The sequence below is a fragment of the Lithobates pipiens genome, unplaced genomic scaffold (assembly GCF_037356315.1).
Source record: "Lithobates pipiens isolate NorthernLeopardFrog02 unplaced genomic scaffold, aLitPip1_a1.2 Scaffold_13, whole genome shotgun sequence".
Taxonomy (NCBI): Eukaryota; Metazoa; Chordata; class Amphibia; order Anura; family Ranidae; genus Lithobates; species Lithobates pipiens.
Genome location: NW_027507718.1, coordinates 261,959,590 through 261,981,734, shown reverse-complemented (window position 1 = coordinate 261,981,734; position 22,145 = coordinate 261,959,590). Strand labels below are relative to the sequence as shown.

At 42.8% G+C, this 22,145-nt stretch overlaps 1 protein-coding gene across 3 annotated transcripts in view; it reads right to left on the bottom strand.

Annotated features, from left to right (window-relative positions):
* BMPR1B (bone morphogenetic protein receptor type 1B) overlaps nucleotides 1–22,145 on the bottom strand; it is a 677,368-nt gene that overhangs the window by 556,523 nt on the left and 98,700 nt on the right. For all 3 annotated transcript variants that reach the window (XM_077476573.1, XM_077476572.1, XM_077476577.1), the window contains exon 2: nucleotides 6,824–6,855. The gene's annotated coding sequence lies outside the window, so the exon portion shown is untranslated. The remainder of the gene's footprint in view (nucleotides 1–6,823; nucleotides 6,856–22,145) is intronic.

The following is a 22,145-nucleotide window of genomic DNA, read 5'->3' as shown; positions in this document are numbered from 1 at the left end:
ATTGGCATCCATTGTGCTGACTGGCATCCCTGGTGGTCTAGGGAGGATTACCTTTTCCCTGGTGGTCTGGTGGTGTCCCTGGTGGTCCAGTGTGGGCATCCTCGGGGGGGCTGTGCTGATAATCAATCAGCACAGACCCCCTCTGCCAGAGGAGCAGCCGATCGCTCTCCTCTACTCGCGTCTGACAGACGCGAGTGAGGAAAAGCCGATCACCGGCTCTTCCCATTCACACTGTGATCAGCCGTGATTGGACACGGCTGATCACGTGGTAAAGAGTCTCCGTCGGAGACTCTTTACCGAGATCGTAGTTGCCGGGTGTCAGACTGACACCCCGTAACAACGATCGCCCCGGGGGCGCGCAGCGGCTCATAATCCTGATCACGTCATATGACGTCCGATCAGGATTATGAAACCACTTTGCCACCGTCAATTGCCTATAGGGCGGGCGGCAAGTGGTTAAATTTTACATACTGTCACCTAGAGCAAGCGCATTGTCATTATAAAGACATTTTACTGTTGTGGTGGTTACTACTGTATGTCAGTGCCACCAGCCATTGTCTATGATCACTGCCACGGCAGTACAATGTAACCAGACCAGTGCAGTCAGTCACAGTGTCCCTAATCACCCCCACAGCAGTCAGGATGTCACCATAAAGCCCCATTACCATGTGGTGTGGTGGCTATGCTTAGATCGCTCTTCTGAGAGCATTTTACAGGCTATGAGGAGGCATTGTATCACCTTTTTACCATCTGTTTTAACCCCTTGGACCCCGCATAAGTACCTTCATTTTTTTTTTTTTGTTTAATAATTGTTTATTAAAATAAAGTAGAGGAGGGATAGACATACAACAATAATTATAGTCTTAAAGACAAAGTACACTGGTTCTTATGTACACACAGTCTTGTCTAAGATCAGGTAACAAGCAATGACCTCTGAAAGTATGGAGGAGTTGGAACAAACATATAAAACAATTGGCCATGCAGAGGCATCAAACTATGCGAACATTTGAACCAATCAAGATAAAGAAACGTGTACAACTAGAAAGATGTTTCAATAAAAAAGAGTGAGGAGTAAGGAACAGAGGGGTGATAAGGAGGGATTAATTATGAAAGAAGAGGGGAGATGGGGGGGACTAGGGAAAGGGTATGTGGTGGGGTAGAAAGGGTTTTTGGCATGCATGTCATCACATTTAGAATAACTAATATAAACCTTTAACGTTGTGTGAGAAAAAGATAAATCATAGTCGGCAAAAGATTTATCTATCAGGTGAAGGAATCAATTAGAGGTGTTTGAATGGCAGTCTTAAGGGATCTGTGACATGATTTCCTTGTAGCAGGAAGTGGTAAATTTTATCCAAGGGGCCCAAGTTAACATATGGCGTTTAGATGTGTCTCTGATGTTGTGGGTAAGGTCTTCCATGAGATGACTGAACCTCGGTGACCTTTTGCAGCCATTTCTTCATGGACGGAATTGTTGGTTGGTCCCAAAGAGTGAATATTAGAGCCTTGGCTATGTTCAGTAAGTGAGGGATGAGTGAGTGTTTGTATATGCCGATTGGCTTTTTAGTAGTGTGGAAGAGGATGATCCATGGGTCGATGGGGAGGATAATGTCTGTGATCTGTAGTATTAGATTGAGGATGTTGGTCCAGAAGGGACGGATGATTTGGCAGGTTCACCAAATGTGAGCATAAGTAGCTTTGTTCCCACAGTTCCTCCAGTGCAATGGGGAACTGGCGGGAAACATTTGATGTAGTTTGGATGGGGTGTAATGCCACCTGGTGAGTAACTTGTAGGTGAAGTCTGCCATTTTCGAAGCAAGAGAGGAGACATGAGCTAGTTGTACGACTTTATATTTTTGGTTGCTTGTGAGGGAAGAATCCAGATCGCTTTCCCATTTAGCCAGGAAGGTCGGGTGTGAGGGGTTTTGAAGTTCGATACAGGCTTTGTAGAATAGAGAGATGCAGTGCAAAGGTGGGTCCTTTTGGATGAACACTTCTTCGATGCTATTCAGGTCTTGTAATCCTCTTAGAGGTTGAAGGAGAGTCAGGAGGAAGCGTTGTAATTGGTTGAATCTCCACTTGTCAATAAATGTGATTGGTTTAGAGCGAAGAATCTCAGATAGCGGCTTAAGACTATTGGAGCGGAGAACATGATGCAGTAAGAGGGGTTCGTCTGATGTCTAGGATTTAAATCCTGGATCCATTAAGCCTGGTAAAAATTGATTATGGTTGAGTAGAAGCATCAGGGGAGAGTCATATGCCCAGGAGAATTTCTTGTGTAGAGCATCCCATATATCTAGGGAGGATGTGGTGAGTGACAAAGCCATTTGGGCAAGATTCCTGGAGGAGCGGGGTATCCAGGGGGCAACCGAAAGTTCTATGCCACTTAAGAAGTGTTATAGTTGTACCCATAGTTTAGAGCTATTGGCATATTTCCAATCTGCCAATCTTGACAATACAACAGCGTGGTATTAGGTCTTAAGATTTGGAAGGGCCAGTCCCCCGAAACACTTGGAGTGAAATAACACCTCCCTGGATACTCTGGGGTGGCCGTTCTTCCAAATAAAGCAGGGTCTCATAGTTTGTAGAATGGTAAAGGACCCTATAGGAACACCCAGTGGGATCATTTGAAAAATAAAGATAAAAAGGGGCAGTATGATAATTTTAATAATATTTACTTTGCCTAACCAGGAATGTGATAGGCTAGACCATTTCTTTAGATCTTCTCTGAGACTGTTTAATAGGGGAATGTAGTTATGTTTAAAAAGGGAGATGAGATTAGGAGTAAGATATATGCCTGGGTATTTCATGTTTTTTTGTTCCCATCTAAAGGGAAAGAGAGGTTTTAATTAATCCGCCACTGATATGAGGAGATTGATGTTCAGGATTTCAGATTTGGAGAGGTTTATTTTGAAGTTGGATATCGTTTGGAAGGTAGAGAATGCTGACATTAAGTTTGGGAGTGATATGTGTGGTTGTTGGATAAAGAATAAGATGTCATCAGCATAAGCTGGGTATTTGTGAATTCTATTGCCTACATGGATGCCATTTATATTAACATTATGTCTAATTGTGGCCAAGAAGGGTTCCAAGGTAATGGCAAAGAGGAGGGGGATAGGGGGCAGCCCTGCCTAGTACCATTGTGTAAGGTAAAGGGGTCACTCAGTGTGTCATTTATGCAAATTTTTGCAGTGGGGTTGGAGTAGAGGGAGGAAATACAATGATACATCCTAGGACCTAATCCAAAGTGACATAGGGTCGTCTTGAAACTGGGTAGTAGGGGGACTGGCCGATTTGCCATTACTTTGGCATATAGTTTAACATCTATATTTAATAATGAAATTGGCCTGTAGCTGCTACAAAGGGTGGGGTCTTTGCCAGGTTTGGGGATAACAGTTATGTGAGCTGAGAGGGATTCTGGACGTAAACCTGAGGTGGGGGAGATTGAATTGGTGTAAGCTGTGAGACAGGGGATTAAAATGTCGCTAAATGTTTTATAATATAAAATGGTGAACGTGCCAAGTCCAGAGGCTTTTCCTGAGGGAGCGGATAAGCACCCTCATAAACTTAATTGTGTCAAAACTGTCAGGCGTCCAGGGGGTATAATTCCTGTCATGGCTATGATGCTAAGCATTGTAGCCACGGTATGGCTACAACCTGTCCACTGTTTTTGCAGGTAAAGAGGTAGCAGCTGGGGGGCAACTCGACCACAAGGTTTTACGATCCCCCAACCTAACATGTGAGCAAGCCCAATAATGCAGCCAGTCAATAGTGTCTTCATTCACCTTCATACCAGTCACAGTGTTGCCAGATCAGTGTAGCTATAGATAGTGTTCCTAAACCTGATGTGGCCACCACACCAGACTAGTGAAGCCAGTAACAGTTTTAAACACTGAACAATGGCAATGCCACCAGACCAGTTTATGCCAGAAATAGTATTCCTGATCACTGCCACACGAGTCCCAGTGTCGTCAGACCAGGGTAAGCCAATGATAGTGTTCTGGATCACTACCACATCAGTCCCAGTGTCATTAGACCAGATTAAGCCAGCAACAGTGTTCCTGATTGCTGTCACACCAGTCCTAGTGTTGCCAGACCAGTGTAAGCCAGTAGCAGTGTTCCCGATCACTGTCACACCAGTCTCAGTATCACCAGAGCAGTGCAGCCAGTAACTGTGTTCTTGATCGCTGCTACACATGCCGCAGTGTCAATAGACCAGCTTAGCCAACAACAGTGCTCCTGATCACCACCACATCAGTGGAATGTTCCTCTGCCTGCTGCCTGCACTGACCCTGACCATGTTTCTGCCTGCACCAATCCTTTGCCTCTTTTTCGGAACATGTCTTTGCCTGTCACTTAAATGGTTGATTTGTGTGATGCACAAGATACAATGTCTGGTACATAATTAGTCCAAACATTGAAAAAGTCTCATACTTTTGGTATCGCCATACTCGGGAGGAGTAGCAAAAAGTGTTTTAAGGTGTAATTCTAAGTATGCCTATGCTGTGTGTTAGAAATATCTTATGGGCACCTTTGTGTAAAAAAAACAAAAAAAACAAAATCATTTTCTTTCCTGTATTTTCCAAAAACCTGTGGCAAAAAAATGACATTTTCAAAAAACTCACTATATATATATATATATATATATATATATATATATATTAGAAAATACCTCTGGGTGTTTGCTTTTAAAAGTGTGATAATTTTGTGAGCGTTTCTCCTGTCCTGGAACTTCCGGGACTCAATAAATATGACAGGTAGTCAGAAAATTAGATTCGTAATTTATGCTCCTTGAAAGCTCAAAGAAGTCATTTTGTGGGATTTGTACTGTCCTGGCATTTTGGGGCCTCAAGAAACCAGACTGGCAGTCAGCACATCAGCACAATTTTTAAATATCATATATATATATGATTTGTTTTTTTCACAGAGAAAATATAGCAAAATAGATTTATTCTTGCTCACTGATTGTTGGATGGTTCTTTAAATATTTTCTCTTCTGTATCATACTTTGTCACATGCCCGATGAAGGGGTCCTGCATGGCTCCAAAACGTTGCTATCGGCTGTAATGATGTGATGGCTGAAATAAAAGCTCTGGACTTGTTCTGGAGATCCTTGGTGTGCTGGTGACATTCTCTTGCTCTGACTAGAAACGATTCCAGCCAGTGGTCGCTTCAGCACCGAATTAGATGCACAGCCATTTCTACAGCAATGTGCGCATTGGCAATAGTGCATTGTTAAATTAAAGTGGGACTTCAGTCATTTTTTAATCTTTCCATCTATTAAAACCTCTGCCCTTGCTTTAGCTTTGGATAGTAAAACATTTTTTTCTGCCAGTAAATACCTTATACAGCCCACATCCTGTTTCTTGTCTGGAAAAAAGCCTAGGCGTATGACATCATTCACAGCTCTCTCTCTCTCACTCTCATGAGAGTTTGTCAGGAAGGGAGGGGGGGTGAGTCATACGAGGGCCAATAAGAACTGCAGAGCTGGAAGTGTGCCTCTATGTGTCTGTGTAAATCCAGGAAGTGAAAAGGCAGCAGCTTCAGCTGCCCACAGTTAAAATGATTGCAGTCAGACTCAGTGGAGGGAGATTTCTACAGAATATTTGGCAAGTACAGAATCACAGTATATATAAAATAATATGCAAAGTGGTTAGAGAGAAGCTTCAGAATGGCAAATATGTTTTTATTACAAATTATGTGAGCAGACTGCAGTTCCTCTTTAAGTCTGAGATGATACAGTACAGATTGAGTCCATGCAGAATAGAAAATGTACAGTGCATTGTACAGAATGAGGCAATATGGAATAGGCTACGCTATAAAAAGTAAATGTAAATAAACCTGATGTGGCCTAAAGGAACATGGTTAAATTTTGCCTAAGACTAATTGCAGTACCTGTCCATTATGTGTACCCACAAAATACGCATCTACTGTCCCACAAGTGAGAGTTTCAAAAGCAATCATAATCCACTACCACTTTGTCTGCTCCAACCTTAAAAAAGTACTTCATTAAAATAGTCAGAAACTACTTAGCAACTAGCAATTGTCATGACAAGAAACACTTTGGTCAGGGGTATGTAAAGTAAAGCAGTAAGCATTTAGTTAATTATAACACAATGTATAGAGTGCAGCAGTCAACAGTATGTGTCATAATGCCTATTATATTGCAGATAGACAGGAGGAAATGATGGTCAGTGTCCTTGGTCAAGAAATGACTGCCAGTGATGATCAGGGGTAGGAAATATATCTGACCCCAATAGTCAAGGGGAGGAAAAATGCCCTATGTCTGAAGAGAGGAGACCTGGTATTGGTGGAAAAGGGTGTCTGAACATTTTGTGGGGAAAAAAAGGCACAACTTACAGAGCAGAGAACTGGTGCCAGCAGCGCACAGGGCTAAGGCAGGCTGCAATAGTAACACATTAGGAGCTAAAAAATGGAACGTTGGATAAGGGATGGAAATCTTTGCTGTCACAGAACTGCATTATTGCTCACCACACATCATGCTGTGCAGTGTGTGAGAGCAGAATAGCCTCGTATGCCTGGCACACACTGCATTCCCTGAAGAGGCACCTGGGACTGTAAAGCTGTTGCAGTCTTTGATGAACAAGGCACAGCTGATTTGTTACTAATCATGGCGCTAAATTGCATGATAAATACACTGATTGTGTATGATGCAGCATAAGTGTGAGCTGCCCTGAAACTAGCACTGCATATGGCATTCTTTTGCAAAAGATATATGGCTTAACTGAGACAAGTAAAAAACAGCCCAAACTGTTTTAACCATTTAAATATATGCAGTTTTACCAATAAAAATAAATCTTACCTTCTAAAATTCCATGTATCAATTGATTCCAACTATTAAAGAAAAGAAAACATAAATAAATACAAAAACTTAATATAATAAAACCAGACAATTCCTGCTCTTGGTTATATTTGCCTTACTTCACTGAAACCAGAAATAATTGATTCTATAAGTGGGAGTACAGTACAGGACACAGGCAACTTTCATACACTATGGGTTTTAGGCTCAGACCTTCTGGTAATTGGACACTGGCAAGCTTTTGAAGACATTCTCCTCTGGCTTGCCTTGGCTATAACCCCACCCCAGTCCTCAGTTTTGTAGCAAGCATTGCAGAGTAACAAGGAGAGTTTAGGGAGGATGACTTGTGTCTTGCACTGTACTCTAAGATATGGAATTTCAAGGTAAGTCAAAATTCCACTGATATTATTTGTACAGTACAGGACAGGCAACTCATTCATACACCATGGGACATCCCCAAGCAGTGAATACAAGGATGGGTAACAACTAGGCAAACAGAACTGTGCCAACAGGCCCAAGAAACAACAGGGCTAAAACTGCAGCTGAAATCTGCATCCACAGATTGGACATCCACCCGGTAAAACTTTGAAAAAATATAAAGAGAAGACCAAGTGGTGGCCTTACAATGTTGGGTGACAGAAGCTTGATTCCTAAAGGCTCAGTATATTGAAACAAATTTGGTGGAGCGGACATGTAACAGCAGAGACATTAGTTTTTGAACATAAGCTCTTTTAATCAAATCTTTTATCCTCTGTGCAATGGTGAATTTCAAAGCAGGTTGCTCCTTGTGAGGTCCTGCGAGAGGACAAACAGGGAATCTGTTTTTATAATGGAAGCAGTAGCTTTGTAATATACTCTAATGGCTCTGACTATGTCCGGACAATGCAGAGAGACTTACTTTGGATGTTTGGGAGCAGGGCACAAGGCTGGAAAAACAAGGTACTCATTGAGATGGAATGCTGAAACTACCTTTCGAAGTTGTTGTAAAGTATAAGGAAAGTCTCTTTACAGGAAAGGGCCAATGCAGAAACATACCTAACAGACGTTATAGAGTCCAAAAAAAGCTACTTTGCTGGAAAGAATCTCTATGGGGATATCCCTGATAGGCTTAAAGGAGATGTATAGCCAAAGCTTGTTTGGCTGTTCTTCTTCTATGGATCACAGGGAGTGAAATTTGCTTTATAGTCCTTTGACCTGTTTTCAGCAGAGAGCAGGCTAAAGTCCGCTCTCTGCTCACGTCACTGATATCAGTCCAGGCACCATGTCATCATGACAATAAAGTGTGGATCCGCCAGGTGCCTGGACTGACACCCCGCTCAGTCTCTCAGCAAGGGTGAGCCAGCCGCTCCGCCCCCTCCACAGTTCATCACTCCAGTGAGCGAGGAAGGGGAAGAGCAGAGAGCTGTGACTGATAGTCTGCAGCTCTCTGCTCATGGAGCTCTGAAATCCAAGCGATCGTTCGGTTCTCAGTGTAGAGGCACCATGGGATAGATGCAGCATCGGACCGTAAAGGCAAAAAAAATTCCTTTACTTCTCTTTTAAAGGGTGGTTTCTGCAAGGCAGAGAGAACAAAATTAAAGTCCCAGGGAAATCAAGGAAGAGCCCTGATACAAGAAAAAGCTTGAATAAAGTTTTTTTTTTTTTTTTTACTAAAGGCCTTTGAAAGGGGATAGATAAGGCCAAAATCTGTCCTTTCAGGGTGCTGGGAGCTAGATCTGTTTGTAGGTAGGCTATAATGTGAGAGTAGTTTGTGGCACTGAATTGACTACACACGCACTTGATGAAACAAAATTTCCAGGTACAACAAAAAATGCAAGAATTACCTTTTCTTGCCTTTAGCAAACTAGGAATTTTAGACTCAGACTCAGAAACCATTCTATCCTGTAAGACCTGAGTTGCAACAACCATGCCTTTAAAGCCAGAGAATGTGAGGCAAGATGCACTAGAGGGACATGAGATAACAGATCTGGCCTGTTGGGAAGTGGCCAGGGGTCATCTGTAGGATATCTGAGTATAACCGTGTATCAGGGTCTGCTGGACAAAGTCCGTGCTAGAAGAATCTTCTTCTCTTGATCTATTTTGTGGAGTAGGCAAGGTAGAATGCTCAATGGAGGGATGCACAATTTTGTCTGATTTGAGACCAGGGGAAAACTAGAGCGACTGAGTTAGTAGACCCCTGGTTTTGGATACAAACAGAGGAAGTTTGTTGTTGTATCTGGAGGCTAGGATGTCCTCCCTGTGTGGCAAATCAGATTGAACACATCTTGACGATTGATCTAGGCCACTCCGATGGCATTGTCTGACTGCACCTGAATAGGGTGTCCTCTTAGAAGGGGGTCCTGTGCTGGAAGGACATCCTGACAGCTCTGTGGTCCAAGACGTTGATGGGAGTTTGGACTCTTCTGTAGACCATGTTCCCATAACTGTCTACGATTGGAAGACTCCTCCCCAGCCTTACAGACTTACTGTTGTCAGATATTTTAATTGTAGGAAAGGAAGGACTTTCCCAATGTTAAAGTTGAAGTGGTGATTCACCAGGACAAGGACTTCCTTGTGTGGGAGGATAGGAGCATGGGAAGGTCCAGGGAGAGAGCCTGCTTTTCCATTGCTTAGCTAGGGAGTTCTGAAATGAAATTGGACAAAAGGTAGTGCTTCAAAGGAGACCACCATTAGGTCCATATCTCTCAAGGCAAATCTCTCGGTGGAACTTCTTTTGGATCTCAGCTGTCGAACTTGAGCTCTTAGAGAGAGAGAACTTTGTTTTCTGGAAGAGAAAGCTTTGCCTGGGATGTTTCTAGAATCACACTTAAGTATTTTAAGAACAGGGATGGCTTCATAGCAGATGTTTTTAAGCTGATCACCCACTCAAAGTCCTGAAGCCCTTTTGAAACTTCCGATTGGACCCTCACATCTGGGACACCTGTGACCCAGAGAGATGCAAATTATAACAGATGTCCCTCACCCTTATGGGGGTGCTTTGGCGAGAGCATAGTAGCCTTTGTTGTCTAAGTCTTGTGACAAAGGGAAAGGCTGAACTTAAGTTTTGAACTTGATACTTGAGTGGAGCTCTGCGTTTAGAGAAGCTAGGAGCTCATGAGGAGGAAGGTTTTGTCACCTTTCCCACCTGTGACCTCTTTTATGAATTGGTCAAGTGCCTCACCAAACAACTTGAAAGGGCATATGTATGAGGCATATTTTTCATGCAGCTTCTGCTGTCCAACCTATCAGCCAAAGAATTCTGCACATATGATTGGTGATTAAGGCTCTTCTGGATATTTGTCTCATGACATGCTCCAGGGCATCTACTGTATACAGAAAAGAAGTTTGACAAACATAAATAGAAGAATCAGAAGATAAAATAATACACAGAAAAATAATAAACTATGGAAACTGGGACTTTGGAAACTTTGGGAAGGAGTAGAGGTCTATTACACCCAGACACTACCAAAAAACTGAAGACTCATAAAGTGGGGTATAGTTGTAGGGGAGGTGCCCCTGGAGGTGTGTCCTCCAAAGCTTGCCACTGTCCAATCACCCAAAGGTAATAACCCATAGTGTGTGAATAACCTGCTTGTGTCTGTTCAAAAATGTGACAGCCTTGGCACATAATTTTAACCACATCCCGTCTGGCCTATAGCTAAATGAAGGCCGGGCAATGGTTTCATTATCCTGATTTGGTATGATATGCACCCAGCAGGATAAGCCGCTCCTGCGTTCCTCCAAGGGCACGCAGCATGGCGATCGGTAATGCGGTGTGTTGCTCTGACACACCACATCTTCGATCTCGGTAACGAGCCTATGATGTAGGCTATTTACCATGTGATTAGCTGTGTCCAATCACAGCTGATCACATCGCACCCAGAAAGTCCCAGTTATTGGCTTTCCTCTATTTGCACTGACAAGGCACGAGTAGAGGACAGCCGATAAGCATCTCTCCTGACAGAGGGGGTCTGCGCTGATAATCAGTGCATTGACTATCAGTGCAGACCCATCAAGGATGCTCACAAGTTCCCACCTAGAGTGTCAACCTTTGCCCACCAGGGATGCCAACCAGTGCCCATCAGTAATGCCTGCCAGTGCCTCCTCATCAGTGTTGCCTATCAGTGACATCTATCAGTGCCCATCAGTACCACCCATCAGTGCCCAGTGCTGCCCATCAGTGCCACCTATTAGTGCCACCTATTAGTGCCCATCAGTGCTGCATATTAGTACCTCATCAGTGCCACCTCATCAGTGCCCATACAGTAAGTGCAGCCTCATCAGTGCCCATCAGTGAACAGTGGTACAGTGTTGCATGACCACGCAATTGTCATTCAAGGTACGACATCACTGAAAGCTGAAAATTGGCCTGGGCAGGAAGGGGGTGAAAGTGCCCAGTATTGAAGTGGTTAAACATTATTAAAGAATGAAAGCTAAAGCATATTAGTAGTCTGACCAGAAATTAGTCTCTTATGTTTTTGGTTGTGAGTGGAAAGCACCCAGAAGAATTGTAAACATGGAGAGAACATACATACTAAATGCAGACAGTGTCCTTGGTGGTATTGACCACAAGGCCCCAAAGCTGCAAGGGAAGTCGTATCAACGGAACAGCCGGCTTTGCCAAAAATACTGGTATATGTACAATTATTTAATGATTTCATGGATATTCTTCAAATAAATTGTTTTACTTCCCTCTTAAAGCATATCTATGTTCAAATGTAAATTAATATATGTATTTCCACATTGTATTTCAATTATTTAAAGCCTACTCCTATTATTCTGAATGGTCTCCAAGTTTGTAAACGTTGTTTTTGAAGAATCCCACATGTTTACTTCCTTGAATACAGTGACACATATTCAACACACCCTGTGAATATGCACTTCTATGTCACACATTTCACAGAGCCTGCTGTCTGAGCTACAGAGGGGCTGAGAGGAGAAGTTTCAGGAGTCAGTACAGGAATCACTGCTTGTATGAGCAAATTACCATGCCCTTAGAAATTTAAAGTAAATCAAAGGAGTGAGCAGAGGAGAAGATGCAAGACACACAGAGAATCCAAGTAGTAGAAAGAGCTGGTCAGCGGACAAGCAGCAGTCACGACATGAGAATAGATTTTTCATCTTAGTTTATAATGGATTGTCAAAATAACTATCATTCGTATTGCTAATACAATGTTAATGTTAAAAAATGGAAGTGTACAATATGCTGTGACTTTAGAACTCCTTTAAGTATACATTTTGGTTTGGGTCTCTATTTGTGTTCCTAGCATAAATATTTTTATTTTATTTTAGCTAGTTTAGTGATTAATCACAGTACTTGTAAGGTCACAACCACGTAATATCTAATCTGCTATTATTTGAAGTGTACGTCTATTTAACAATGGTATTTTTGCATTCTTCTAGATTACTACTTTCAGTAATTTATCAAATATAGTGTACAATAGGACAACCTAGCTGCTGGGACAAGAGGCACAAAGGAACAAGAGCTTTCTAATAGTTTTCTGAGTCATGAACTACACCTTTTCATCGTCAATCACTTTTAAAGCTTGCCAGCACTCTCGTGGTGACCAATATATTTACTTCTAAAGATAAGTGTAGATATATTAAGCTAAAATGCAACACTGGGAACAAGTATAATGGATAATGAAGGAACACAACAGTGCCAACTAAAAAAATACAACCTACTGCAAGTGGTCACATTCCACCAGAACTTTACAGCACCACAAGGAAAATAATTGAGACTGGTTAGCATTACCACATATTCTTTAGTATCATTTACCTAACTTTTATCAACTGTACACTACATATAGGGTCATTGCACACAGGGACCTCAGTTCTGTCTCAGTAGAGGGTCCATAGACTGAACCCCTGCCAAGTTGAATCATACATATATAACATCTGTGTTCATTTTTTCTGTCACATATGGAACATCTGTGTCCATGCTTTCCTCCATCTTGTGAGAGAATAAAAATGGATCCATGTAATCCCTATGGGCGGCCGGATGTAAACAGATGTGCATCCAACTATATCCGTCAAAACATCTGGTCAAAAAAGCCGGCCTGGTTTTGTAAAATGTATTGTGTTCTAACTGACAAACCAGAATGAACTCTGGACGTAAATGGAAACACATCCATTACATATAACCACCCACTGCATACACTGCAGTTCCTTTTTGATCTGTGTAATTAATCACTGTTTAAACAGAGCTTAAAGTAGATGTAAAGGCTGAAGGTTTTTTTATCTTAATGCATTCTATGCATTAAGACAAACGCCTTCTGTGTGCAGCAGCTCCCCCTAGCCCCCCCCCCCAATACTTACCTGAGCTCCATCTCTATCCAGCGATAGCCACAAGTGAATTGGCTGTCTGGGGCTCTCTCAACTGTCAGCAGCATCACCATTGGCTCCTGCTGCTGTCCATCAAAATCAGTTAGCAAATCAGGAGACAGCTGGGCCAGTGCTGACCCACAGCTCCACGTCAAGCTGCTTGCTGTGGGGCACTCAATAGGAGGGAGAGGCCAGGAGCTTCAGCCAGGGACTCAAGAAGAGGAAGATCCGGGCTGCCCTGTGCAAAACCACTGCACAGAGCAGGTAAGTATAACATGTTTGTTATTTTAATAGAAAAAAAAAACAAGACTTTACAATCACTTTAAGCCAGCTTGTTCAGTATTTGTCTGTACAGTGTTCCCTACATAGCATTTTATAATTCTGGCAGCCAAAAACTATTATTTTGGGACAACAAAACAGAAAATATTAGGAGTTATTCAATAAGCTTTCAGCAGCTAAATTGTATGTCTTAGCCCCTGTACACACGGTCGAAGATTTCGACAACCAAATCCGTCGGATTTTGTCCATCGGATCTTGTCCGAAACTGTTGCATGCACACGGTCGGACTAAGTTGTCGAAAAATCCGATCATTCAGAACGTGATGACGTAATTTCATTACGATGGGACTACATTCAGGCTAGTAGCCAATAGCTTTGATGTAGGAATTTGATCTGAGCATGCGTGGCACTTGGTCCGATCAAAATTCTCTACACATGATCGGAGTATGTCCGATCAAACCAGTTGGTCGGGAAATATTTCCAACATGTTGGAAAATTGGGTCCGACGGATATTCCGACGGAATCAGTCCGATGCATACCACATACAATCGGATTAACCGACGACACGGTCCGATAGGACACATTCCGACGGATTCTCCGACCGTGTGTACAGGGGCTTATGGTGCGTACACAAGACCGGACTTTTCATCAGCAAAGGTCCAATTGAACAAATCCGTCAGACAATTCAATTGTGTGTGGTCTCCATCGGACCTTTGCTGTCCAAAAATCTGATGGGCTTTAGAAATAGAACATGTTTCAAATTTTTCCCAGTTCCTATAGAGAAATCCGCTCGTCTGTGTGCTAGTCCGACGGACGAAAACCGACGCTAGGGCAGCTATTGGCTACTGGCTATGAACCTCATTCTAGTCCGGTCATACATCATCATGTTCAAATCCGTTTGACTCTGGTGTGATTGTGTGTGGCCAAGTCCATTCATTCTGAAAGTCTGTCGGAACTCCGCCGAAAGTCCGTCGGGAAGACCGTCAGACCTAGTCTGCCGGAAAGTCTGGACGTGTATATGCGGCATTAGATTTTCTGCAGCAGTCAGAGCTGGAAACTTTTGGAGTGAGAGACAAACACAATCAACAGGCCTTTCCACAGAAAGCCTTGTTTACATGCAGACCTTATCATAAGCAATCAAACCAAAACAATTTGAAAACACTCCCCACTAGTTTTTAACTTCAGATGTGGCTGCTTTTCTTTAGGCATGCTTTACTATAAGTACCTATGACATTCACACATGTGAATTGCCAAAATTAGCGATTTCACCAAGAAAAATACCACATTGGCATATCCTGTATTGTATTTTATTAAGCCTATTCTTTATTTGGAAATCTGGATCTCAGTACAAATGTGGTAAATGTTCCAGCTGCCAGGCCCAATTTGCTAACTGGAATTGTCTGCTTGAAGAAGGAGAATCAATTAGTATTTCCCTAATTTGTGCACTACTCTCTAAGGAGACTGCACCATATTCCCTCTTACTACATATGTTGCATAATTGCCAACAATCTGCAAAGATTTGTAGGGACCCTTTTTTGTCCGTAGACGGGTCAATATTTTAATGGGATGGGGTGGAAAAAATGCGGCGCACAGAGTGTGCCGACACAAAAAATGGGCGTGGTTTCAATTATGCTCAATGATAGGCATGGCTTAAGGTGGGTGTGGTTAAATAAAGTGTGAGATAACTTGCATAGTGGAGAATGTGGTAATATATAGGGAAATGGGAATGGAGGGAGAAAGAAAGAAAAAAAAAAGAGAAAGGAGAATGGAGGGAGAGAGAAAGAAAAAAAAAACGTGCAATACTCTGCAGAGTTCCCCCCTAATGCCAGACCCTAAGAAGAGTCCTGTGTAATACTTGGCAGATTTCTCTCATCAGTTATACCATTCCTTAAAGCGAGTTATCCGTGAGTGCCTTAATACCAGCCCCCAGGATCAGTTCTGCACCGACTGACCTGCCTGCACCGTGCCCTCCTGACCTGACTGTACCATGTCCTCCTGACTTGCCTGCACCGTGCACTCCTGATCTGCCTGCACTGTGCACTCCAGGCCTGCCTGCACCATACCCTCCTGACCTCCCTACATAGTACCCTGCTGACCTATCTGTACGTGCACTCCTGACCTGCCTGCACCGTACCCTCCTGACCTCCCTGCACTGTGTCCTCATGACCTTCCTGCACTGTACCTCCCGATCTGCCTTCACCGTGCCCTCCTGGCCCCTTAGTACTGTACCTTCCAGACCCCCATGTATTCTGCCCTTCTGAGCCCCCAGTACCGTGCCCTCCTAGCACCCCAATAACATATCCTCCTAACCATCCAGGACCATGCCCTCCTGACCCCCTCATACCATACCCTTTTGATTCCCCCAGTACCATGCCCTCTTGACCCCCCAGTACCATGCCTTCCTGACCCCCCCAGTACCATGCCCTATTGACCCCCCCAGTACCATGCCCTCCTGACCCACCCAGTAGCATGCCCTGATAACCCCACCAGTACCATACCCTCCTGACCCCTCTGCCCTACTGATCCCTATACACTGCTCTTCATACTGCTGGCCTATGTAAAATTTTATGCTTCCTATTGACCTTTTTAGACTGCCCTACCTACTACGGACCTCTGTGCACTGCCGTACCTACTACTGACCCCTGTAGACTGCCTTACCTACTACTGACCACTGTACGCAGCCCTACGTACTACTGACCTCTGTACACTGCCCTACCTACTACTGACCCATGTACATTTCCTTACCTACTACTGACCTCTGTAAACTGCCCTACCTACGTCTGGCCTCCGTACACTGCCCTACATACTACTGACCCCTGTATGCTGCCCTACATACTACTGAGGCCTGAAACTAGTCGAATAAAGCAGTCTGCAGTACCAGATGTTCTGTTTTCATGATGAACTTCGGTATCAGCCTTGTGGGGGTGACCAATTACTCTCCAGATATGAAAACATATAGTGATTGACAAGTTTCTCACCAAAGCTAAATAAGGTAGGCTGAGTTTATATTTATACAGTGACATTCGTTTTATAAGATTTTTCTAAGTTTTCTTTATGCCGTTTTTACTTTTCATTGGGGGTTTGCTAATTAATCTATTTTTTTTAAAGGGCGTGGCACCCGGTGATCTTTGATCTTTTTCATGTTGTCTGGGTAGAATTCCACTTCTCAAAGGTTGCCTACCCCTGATCTAGTAGGTCCAGCAGATGTTAACATCCCTAAGGCAGCAAGGGATACTACTGTATCTTTTCTCCGTTTCTGTATAACTCAAAGGTGCCTGAAGTGATGTGCACAGGAGAATGATTGATTGATTTTTTATTTTTTTTTGTTTATCATTTCAGTAACTGTTAGAGCATTCTAATCTACAAATCATAATGTGTTTTTGCTTCAAAAGAGTAATTGTGTTAAAACGTGGTATGATTTAATAATGACAAAGTTGAATATAAACACTGCTATTCAGAATCACTTGTTAAACTTACAATCCTCATTTATATTTGCTCTACTTGAGATTCGATCAGACTTCAGCCACCTGCATTTTATATATTCTCTTCCTGGGCAGAAAATACCTTTGGAAACATTGTGCTTCGTCTGATTATTTGGCACAATGGGCAACATGTAAAAAGCATATATTATTTTAGTGACAAATTAATTTTAAAGTATATCAGCTAATGTATTGCACAGCTCAGTGTTGCCAAACTGCTGAATGTGTAACTTTGATTGGTTTTGCTAGAAACTGCACATCTCTGACCTTAAAGCGGACCTTCAGTCATTTTTTCATCTTTCCATCTATTAAATCTTCTGCCCTTGGTGTTTTAACTTTGGATAGTAAAACATTTTATTACTCCCAGTAAATACCTTATACACTTCCTGTTTCTTGTCTGGTAATAAGCCTAGGCATATGACATCATGCACAGCTCTCTCTCTCAATCTCGTGAGAGTTTGCTAGGAAGGGAGGGGGATGAGTCATAACAGCTGCAGCTCTTATTACTAAGAGGGTCAATAAGAGCTGCAGGGCTGGAGGTGTGCCTCTATGTGTTTGTGTAAATCCAGGAAGTAAACAGGCAGCAGATTCAGCTGCCCACAGTTAAAATGGCTGAAGCCAGACTCAGTGGAGGGAGGTTTCTGCAGTATATCAGCGTCCCTCCGGATGGGGGGGGGGGGGGTCTGAGCTGATTGTTTATCAGCGCAGCCCCCCTTGCATGCCCACACTGGACCACCAGGGAAGCCGTCAGGACCACCAGGGAAGGGGGCAACATGTGTATGGTCAGGTATGTACCCCATGGCCATCCACATGTGCAAATGATTGCCCAATCTGTGCCAATCAGTGCCCACAAATTACTACTTACGTACTTATTAAAAAAAAAATTTACAGAAGCAAAAAATAAAAATTGAAGAGGTGATCAAATACCACCAAAAGAAAGCTCTATTTATGGGAACAAAATGATAAAAAAAATTGTTTGGGTACAGAGTTGTATGACCGCGCAATTGTCATTCAATTTGCTACAGCGCTGAAAGCTGAAAATTGGCCTGGGGAGGTACGTGTCTAAGTGCCTGTTATTGAAGTGGTTAACATTGCATTATTAAATAAGTGCATTACAGTGTGACCTGACCAGAATTTCCAGTGACACAAGGGCTCTAAATCAAACATTTTATATTAAAATTTACTAGCATTTTTATAAGTTAAATATGCAATCATTTTGAAAATCGGTCTTAACATCGTATTTCACATTACAGTAAAGGATTTAATAGTTCAGTGAAATATAAAAAAATAAGGCACAGATGAGATATATTCCTTCCAAGTGACTTAATGAAATTGGCTCTGGTAAACATTTAAATTTGTAGGAGCTAAATGACTGAATAACCTTACATTGTGCAAAAATAAATACAATCCCTTAGGTGATTAATTGGGGCAATTTTAATCTGTAGTATAAAAACATTCACCGGAGCCTATGAAACTGAATTCCACAGAATTTAGAATAAAGGAACCAAAATAACCACAACAGAAATATTTTAGAAATTGAATATATCTATAGCAACTTACATAACATACAGTATATAGCATAATACGTTGTAGGTTCTTCTATTTCCTGGAATAGAATCCTATCCCATCAGAGCTGCTACAAAACAACAATAACACTACCATGCTGTTCACTTAATCGGCTTAACCACTTGCCGACCACCCCATGCAGATATACTGCTGCAGGGCAGCCACTCTGCGCTCGAAAACATATCCGATACGTGATCACCACTTCCAAGTAGGGGGGCGCATGCGAGCACGCCCATCACCCTGGTTGTGCTGCGATTTGTTACAGCATAAGCCCATCAGTGGGTCCTAGCCAATGATTGATCACCGACACCCACTGAATAACTTTGTCAATCATGGGAGGGAGCTCTGTGTTGTAAACAAGACAGAGCTCCGAACACTGACAGGCAATCTTGCTGCTAAGCAGGAAAACAAACAGCAAGATCGCTTAATAAAAGCAGCGCATAACACACGCAGTAAACATTGTTAGTCACACATTTAACCCCTTCCCAGCCAGTGTCATTAGTACAGTGACATTATACTGTATAGTATTAGCCCTGATCACTGTATTAGTATCACTATTGATGTCAGTGTACTCCCCCCAGCCAGCGTCAGCTAGTGTCAGATTGCCCCCACACTATCACAGTCCCACTATAAGTCGCTGATCACTGCCATTAACCGCTTCCTGACCGCTGCATGACGATATACTTTGGTAGAATGGCATGGGTTGGTGAAAGGGCATATAGGTACATCCACTTTAACTTTAAGAAGCGGCGCTGCAGGTGCGCGCACGCCCATCCTGTTCTCCGTGGCCATGACCACGGTTCCTGCGAACTCAATGTCCGTCGGGTTCCCGCGATCGTGTCATGGAGAGGTAGAACGTGGAGGTGCCTTTGTAAACAAGGCATTTCTCCATTCTGCCTTGTGACATGCCAGAAATCACTGCTCCCTGTCATTGGGAGCAGTGATCGCTGTCATGTGTGCTGAAGCCTATCCCCCCCACAGTTCGAATCACTCCCTAGGACACACTTAACCCCTTCATTGCCCACTAATGGTTAACCCCTTCACTGCCATTGTCATTTACACAGTGATCAGTGCATTTTTATAGCACTGATTGCTGTATAAATGACAATGGTCCCAAAATAGTGTCAAAAGTGTCCGATGTGTCTGTTTTAATGACGCAGTCACAATAAAAAATGCAGATCGCCGCCATTACTAATAAAAATAATAAAAATGCCATAAAACTATCCCCTATTTCGTAGACGATATAAATTTTGCACAAACCAATCAATATACGCTTATTGCGATTTTTTTTTTTACCAAAAATATGTAGAATGAAGAATACATATATGTGTATATGTATAAGAATACATATATGGAAACTGAAGAAAAAAATTGTTTTTTTTATATATTTTTGGGGGATATTTATTATAGCAAAAAAGTAAAAAATATTGCTTTTTTTTCCAAATGGTCGCTCTTTTTTTGTTTATAGTGCAAAAAAGAAAAAACCGCAGAGGTGATCAAATAACTCCAAAAGAAAGCTCTATTTGTGTGAAAAAAGGACATCAATTTTGTTTGGGAGTCATGTCGCACGACCGCGCAATTTTCAGTTAAAGCAACGCAGTGCCGAATTGCAAAAAGTGCTCTGGTCATGAAGGGGGCAAATCCTTCTGGGGCTGAAGCGGTTAACAGTGTAAAAAAATAAATAAATACCAATTCCAGTATCTACACCAAATGCTATAACTTTTACACAAACCAAAAACTACACAGACATGTAGAAGAGTACATTTTGGCCTAAATTCATAAAGAAATTTGATTTTTTTTATTTGATCAGATATGTTTTATAGCAAATATATTGGGTCTTTTTCTTGTCCTTATTTTTCATTTATATCACATATTGATAATCAAATACCATCAAAAGAAAGCTCTATTTGTGTGGGGAAAAAAAGATAAAAATGTAATTTGCATACAGTGTTGCAAGACCAAGCAATTGCCAGTTAAAGTAGCACAGTGGCGAATAGCAAAAATGCTCTGGTTATGAAGGGGGTAAACTCTTCCGGAGATCATATGGTTTACCCTAGGTTCACACCTATGCGTGCATTTTGCAGTTTGCAGAAATGCAATTCAGTCAATTTAACATGGTTTCCTATGGTACACGCTCACATCTAGGTGTTTTGCAGCAGGGAACTTTTGGAAAGGGTCGGGGACTTTTTCCATATTTTGCGTGTAATAGACTTCAACGGAACTGCACCAAAAATGAAAGTGTTGTGTTTGTGATGTGATTTTTGATGTGTTTTGCAGTTTTTTTTCTGTTTAAAACACTGTATATAGCTGGTTGCTAAGGAGGAGTCTGGGAAGCCAGCCACCGTGTCCTTAGTCCTTAGCGGGATTCTCCACTGACAGCTGAATGTACAAAAAAAAATTGCGGAAAAAACTGCGTGGGGTCCCCCCCCAGGTCCATACAAGGCCCTTATTTGAGCATGCAGCCTGGCAGGTTAGGAAAGGGAGGGGGCGAGTGATCGCCCCCTCCTATACCATACCAGGCCTCAACATGGGGGATGGGTGTTTTGGGGGGCTTCTTCCAAACAACCCTGGGCTGTAGTTGTCGGGGTCTGTGAGCAGGGGGCTTTTCAGAATTTGGAAGCCCCCTTTGACAAGGGGGCCCCCAGATCCTGCCCCTCCCCTATGTGAATGGGTATTGGATACATTGTACCCTTACCCATTCACCCCAAAGTGCAGTAAAATGTTAAAAAAACAAGAGCCAGTTTTTGGCAAGTCCTTTATTAAAAAAGAAGGCCAGAGCTGACTTCTCCAAGTGTTATCTTCTCCTGGTGCTGTCTTGTCCCGGTGCTGTTTTCTCCCAGTGCTGTCTTCTCCCCAAGCTGTCATCTCCCGGTGCTGTCTTTTCCTTGTGTTGTCTTCTCCCAGAGCTGTTTTCTCCCCGTGCTGTCTTCTCCCGGAGCTGTCTTCTTCCTCGCTGCTGGTTACCTGCTAAAAACAAAGAAAAAGCTCTTCTTCTAAGGCTGTCTTCCTCCATTGTGTTGTTGCCCGTTGTCTGGCATCTCTTATATAGCCATGGGGCGTGGCTTGGTACGATGTACCCGATACCCATTCTCATAGGGGAGGTCAGGACCTAAAGGGGGCTTCCAGATTTTGATAAGCCCCCTGCCCGCAGATTCCAACAACCACAGCCCAGGGTTGTCGGGAAGAGGCTTTTTGTCCCATCAACATGGAGCAAGGTGCTTTGAGGGGCTAAGCCCTCCCAAAACACCTATCCCCCCATGTTGAGGGCATGCAGCCTGGTATGGTTCAGGAGAGTGTGCGCTCGCTTGTCCCCTTCCTTTCCTGACCTGCTGGACTGCATGCTCGGAAAAGGGTCTGGCATGGATTGGGGGGGACTCCATGCTGTTTTTTTCATGATTTTTTTTACATACACCTGTCAGTGGGGAACCCCTCTGACAGATGATGACTCATCGGTTGTTAAGGACGTGGCGGCTGGCTTCCCAACTCTCTCCTTAACAACCAGCTATATATAGTGTGTTTCTAGTTGTTTAAAGAGGAAAAAACGTAAAACGCAAAATGCATGAAAACTGCAAGTAAAAACCACATAAAAACAAGGGTTTAAAAATGCATGGGGCACTGACAAATGCATCAAGCGCAGCCGCATAGGTGTGCACCTAGACTTAAGTATATCTAATGTGATTTTTTGTTGTTGTTGTCATT